At 42.8% G+C, this 6,000-nt stretch overlaps 1 pseudogene; it reads right to left on the bottom strand.

Moving 5' to 3' along the window:
- Nucleotides 1-518: 518 nt before the first annotated feature.
- LOC144930677 (up-regulator of cell proliferation pseudogene) lies at nt 519-5,241 on the bottom strand (annotated as a pseudogene).
- Between the last annotated feature and the right edge of the window lie 759 nt (nt 5,242-6,000).

Below are 6,000 nucleotides of genomic sequence, written 5' to 3' on the forward strand. Positions count from 1 at the left end.
CCATTACATTATGCTGCAAACCTCCCTCATTGGTGTTTCTGAAGTACTTTTTCCCGCCCATGTGTTACCCCAGAGAAGGCGAGCATCAGGGCCAGGCTGTTTGGTGTCAGATTAGCCATAAAAGCACAGGATATTGATCCTCTAAGTAGCAGAAGTGGATGGCTGGTATTCGGGGGCTCTTGGAGGGAACACTCATGTGGGAAAGGTTTGCAGGTCACTGGATGGTACCACTGTATCAGCAAAATGCAGTGGTGAGGACAAATTGGGATTTTGGCAATTTGCTCCTGAAGACAGAGGTGCAGAATCTCCACATCTGGGTCTTTCCCTCCTTCTTTAATTTTGCCATACATCGATATGTGATGTGAAATGTGATGTGAAATGTGATGTGATGTGAAACGTGAAATAGCATTGTTTCTTTATCTGTTTGGAAGCTGCAACCTGTGTCTGATATTAAAAAAGAATCACCATTACATTTAAGGGAATTAACTTCTGTAATTCTCCATTCACAAAAGAGTTTCTCAGCCTGTTTTTGATTTCAATGTAAAGGCTTCCTTTAGGCTCTCCAGTGCCTGTTCTTTGGTTATTTCACCCCAGTCCTCAGGGAGATCGGCAGGGAGAGCATCAAACTCCTTAGCAAACTGGTGATTGAATTCCTTGAAAACAAACTTCCAGAAATCGGAAGCTGTGATGCTGGGATCTGGCTGGATAAAACAGTCTGGAAAAAATTTGCCATAATCTTTGTAAGGATGAAACTCCCCTTTTGTCTCCAAACATCTGAATGTTTTATTTGAATCCACAGAAGAGGAGCATATATCAGAGACAAGTACTCTTGTTTTATTCCACCGATATGCCCCTAATCCTTCAGGTAGGTGCACTGAAGCAAAATGCTCGTTATGCGCAGGAGCTCCTGCTTCACAGGGGACTTTAAAGAACGGACACTGCTTCCCACAGCCAAACACTCGCTTGAAGATTTCATCCTGAGGCTTCATTGCAAGTTTTGAGAGTTTTGACTGAATTTCCAGATTTTCAAAAGTGGATAAAATTTGTTTTTCCAGATCAGGAATAAACTGTTCTATAAAAGCTGAAAATTGGTCTGCACTTGCTGTGTTTTTAAACATTGTCACTTCTAAGCTATCCCTGGGAATGACTAGATCCTGCTGCAGCTTTTCACACAAATTGTCTAAAAAGGCAGAGACTGTCTTAGTCCTCTCACCTTTGGAGTATTTCAGAACATGGCTGAATTTATTAATTATTGGGGAGAAAATCCTTTTCTCCAAATCTCCCAATCTCGCCTTCTCTTTGTAGAGCATTAACAAGTGTCTCTGTATCCAGGTTTTGATAAAATCTACATAATTCCTTGTGTATTGCACATAAGTGTTAAAGTCATTTTCTTCCAACAGCTGCTTCAGAACAAAGAATTGGAAAAATCTCCGGGTGCTGTACTCAACAGACCGTTCACTGCTGAGAATGTCATCCACGATTTCTGTCCCAAGTCTCTTGTTCACATAGTCCACCAGGGCAGGTCTCAGACACTGATCACAGAAATTCCAGGCCCTGTCCTGACACTCATCTTCTCTAAGTACAGAGCTTTGAACGTGGAGAGATACTGAGGTTTCAGTTTCCCCAGACGCTGCAGAGGATCATTTTCTTTAATGAATTCTTCATGCATCGTCTGAAATGCACGAGCTTCATCCCCCAAAATGTGAAGCTTCAGGTCAACTGCAAAGCAGGCGGTGGTGTGAAGGTTTTGAACATCAGCCTGCTGAAGCCACTCGTTAATCATCCGCAACAACTCTCTGCAATAAGTTTCATCATAATCTGCTTTGCCATTTACTTTTCCATCAGTGTAACTATTGCACTCTTCTATTAAAGATTTAGCTAAAGCCTCTGTTTTATGCCAGCATTCCTGTGTCAAGAATTCTTTCACACCTGATATTTATAGTTTGTAACCTCTGAACACTTTTAAGTCTAAGTATTCCTTTTTCATTTTGAAATTTTTTGTTTAATAAGCACACAAGCTTTTGGCATCCTGTAACATCTTCCAGACTGCACTGCCCCTGTCCGCTAGGTCTCTTCTCAGCTGGAACTCCACATCTTCAAATATGTTGCATCGCTATAAAGGAATAAGTGATAATTCTGACAATGTTTCTGTCCACATGTTCTCAAATTTCTTCTCCAGTTCATCATTATTTAATTTGCAGTTGCTTTTCCTGCAATGGTTCAGAAGCCCATCCACTTTCTCTTCAATTTTTCTCTTGTACTTTGACAGCATAGCATCTGTTTTGTGTTGGCCTTTTTTAATATGAATCGCTTCTTGCCACTTGCTGAATGAATAACTCTCCAGTTCATTCCTGAGACTATTGGCACTTCTTCTAAAATCTTCTTTGTACTTTTCTATCAGGTGCAGATTTGCTGTTCCACTTTCAAAATACTGTTGTAAATGATTCAAAATCTTCTCTGCTTCTTGCCTCAGTTTTTCCTGTGCCTCACTCTTTAGTCTGATTGAAACATTAGTGTCTAGTTTATCTGGTGGCTGATTTTGGATAAAAGTTTCCTTTTCAGATACCCAGAAATGTATCTCCTTCCGAAAACCCCATTCCCACTCTGCATACTTCACAGACAGCTGGTTATAGGCTTCAGCAACAAGGCTGTTTCTAAAGCTGAAAATGAAGTTCTCATGTTTTACAGCATTCCACAGGCTCCTCACCCATGCAAGAAATAGGGGAATGTCATTAGGAGTTCTCTCTTGTGAACAATCTTTCAGAAATTCAAACAAATATTTCTTTAATTCATAAACCTTTTGACTGTATCCCAAATTCACTGGAGCCACGGGGGGGACTCCGTGCCACAGAGCAGGAATGTACCAATTGTGTTTTTCCAGATCATAATCCATAATATCAGAAAAGTTCATCTCTTTGCATTTCTTTTCCATGTTGGCTGCAGCTTTGGTCATTTCATTCAACTGTTCCAGGAGGTGTTTCCTGTCCCTCATGTTTTGTTCATGTGCAGACACATCACTGACGTTCTGATGCACAAACTGGGAGTTGGTTTTTTTCCCGATTTTCTCCATTCTGAGAAATGCATGGACCACAATTTGCAGAACCTCTTTCATTCCAGTGGCATTCTCCATGGCCATGTTAAGAATCGTTATGTCACTCAGTCCAATCACCAGGGTGGCCAGCTCATTGTCATGTTGATAACTATCCTCCAGCTTGGCCAGTTCGGGGGCTTTCAAGCCTTCTGTGTCTATCACCAGGATGAAATCACAGCCCAGTTCCTGCTGAAAGTTCTCTGCCACTTTAATGAGTAACGTGAAGGCTCCTCGTGTACATCGGCCACTGCTCACTGCAAACTGCAGGCCGAACATGGTGTTGAGGAGGGTGGATTTCCCAGTGCTCTGTACTCCCAGCACCGTCAGAACCAGGATTTTGGACCTTCCCCCCAGCTTGGCGTGAAGCTGACTCAGAACATCTGTTACCCACTGCAGTGAGATGTTGGAAACGTCTCCATCAATGATCTCCATGGGAAACCCTTCCAGCATGAGGTCAGCTGCTATGCTTGGGAGATGGGTGAATTGCCTTTGGCTTTCTGCCATTTTACCTTCTTTAACCATTGAGCATTGCGCTTCATAAAACTGCCCCAACTCACACATGAAATGCTGCAGTCCTAAGGAACTGGCAGAGATTAATTTGTCTAACTCTGCAAACATTTTGGGGTCATCTTTTGAGTTTTTGCATTTCTCTTTATATTGATCCCATAGTTTAGAAAGATTCTCCCTAGTGATGTGATCCAGGCCAAACTTCATCCATTTCAGGAAGTAATGTTTCTCCATGGGAGGTAGTAGTCTTATTCCAGTAATAAATGTAATCAAACCATCAGTAAGGTCATGTTTATTCTGCTGAGCATGTAAATCCATTAATTTCTTTTTCAGCTGAGATTTATATTTCTCAAGTGGGGTGTCTCCTTGCTTTCTCATTCTGCACAGCTCTTTTTCCACTTCAGCCAAGTTTCTCCATGTCTCCCCTTGGAGTCTCAGCTTTTCCCTCTTGTACTTTGCCACATCTTTGATTTGTGCAGTGATTTCCTTTGCATATGTGTTTGGGGTCTGACATTCCTTGTTATCCTCATCTACCTGGATGCCTAATTGACGTGCTGTCTCAGCCATGGCTTCTATACTCACTCTCTTGGGAGAAGATTTCATTATGGCTGCTATTGCAGACTGCAGAACTTTTACAAATTGTGCCTTATTTGTGGTACCTCCTTTCCACAACAAATGTGACTTGTTCAGTTTCAGCATCGAGGCTAACTTTTTCAGGAATTCCAGCGTTTCCTTGGCTTTCCCAGCCTGATTATTGAAGTGAAGCAGTATTTAGTGGCTGATCCCTGCAGAGATGATAACAGCGCATATTCTCTCTCACTGATGCTCTCAGTAACTATGAACACTGCTGAGGAGATCTCTGTTAAAAAGCTAAACTGCACCCAATGCAACTCAATATCTCCAAGCAGATTTGTAACCGCGACAGGTTCTGGGAAAAGATCTGAATTCCCCATCCCACCAGGCAAATACCAGGAAATCTCAACCAGCCCATCTGCGATTGCCCGTGGGACGTTCCCAGACTCCATGTCCCAGTGGACAAAGAAATTGTGGTGCTGCTGGGAGGGGCTGAGAACCTCATTGAGGAGGTGGGACTTGGAGAAGCTGCAGCTCCCCATCCGCACAAAGGAAATGGTTGGCATTGACGTGAGCACCAGGCTCTCCTCTCTGAACCCTCTGCTCTCTGCCAGGGAGTGCGGCCTCCACTTCCTCACAATGTCCCTCATGGCCCACAGCAGTAGGGTGCACTTGGGGGTGTCGAGGGCAGGTAGCAGCAGAGGGAGGGCAAACTGGCACATGGACATTTTGGACAGGATCTCCTGCTGTAGGAAACTGTCTGAGGAAAGCAGAATGGCACAGAGAACATCAAGGGGGTGCAGGGAATCACTGGTGTCTGTGTCACTGAGAAAAGAAAAATCTTCAGGAATATCCAGCTCCTCTTTGTCCATAGTTAGTGTTTGATCAGTGGGTGCCCTGTGCTCAAGGCTTGTGCTTCTTGCCATCCCATTCAGAGCCATGAGCTTCCTGAGGAAATGCCAAGGTAAATCTCCTGTTGTCTGAGGAGGGCAGTTCTTTAGACTTTCTGGTGTGATTTCCAGGACATCTCTCAGCTTTAGTTTCCTACTTCTGTATTTCTCCATTTCTAACTTTGACTCGATGTAATGAAGGGCTTTTGGTCTCTCTGCAGAAAGGTAATACAACATAAACACTTTGTTAAACTGAAAATGTTTTCAGGTAGTACTCTTACTTTGGTATTAGGGCCATAATGTGAAGGAATTGCAATTATTAAACAAAAATCATGGAGGTCTGCATGCTCCTTATAAGTGACAACCACTTAGAGGGATCGTGTAGCTGGAGTACTGAAGCACCATTTATCTGGTGCAACCTTCACAGATTTGACCCAACTGTCACACTCTCAGTCATCCTAACTGAAATGCCACACTTATGGAGAGCTACGGAAATTCTTTCAGACAGGTCATGTATTCAACTAGAAATGTGGTTTTGGTTGGCCTAAAATTATTGCAATTTTGATATGAGAGGTTTCAGCCATTCATAAAATGGCCAGAGAAGAAGGAGGAGGTGGTGCTGCTGTTCCCTCCCCCAGTCCTCCCATAACATATAGCCCAGTGGATGTGGGAAAGCCAAGTTTGAAATCCTGCTCTGAAACAGGCCCCAAATTAACTTTTTTGAGTCACCAAAAATTTCAAAATATTTTAGATTTGGTTTGACGCAAACTAAATATTGTTTTTTTATTTTTTTTTGGAACCACCACCAAACCAAAAAAACAATTATTCATCCAGCTCTGCTCAGTTGCAGTCCTTCAGGCAATGCATAAACTCTTCCTTCTTTCCACCTCCCTTGTTTACTACTTCACCTGATGGTGTTCTTGTCACCACTTTTCTTCT

Source organism: Lepidochelys kempii, chromosome 6, assembly GCF_965140285.1.
Source record: "Lepidochelys kempii isolate rLepKem1 chromosome 6, rLepKem1.hap1, whole genome shotgun sequence".
Taxonomy (NCBI): Eukaryota; Metazoa; Chordata; order Testudines; family Cheloniidae; genus Lepidochelys; species Lepidochelys kempii.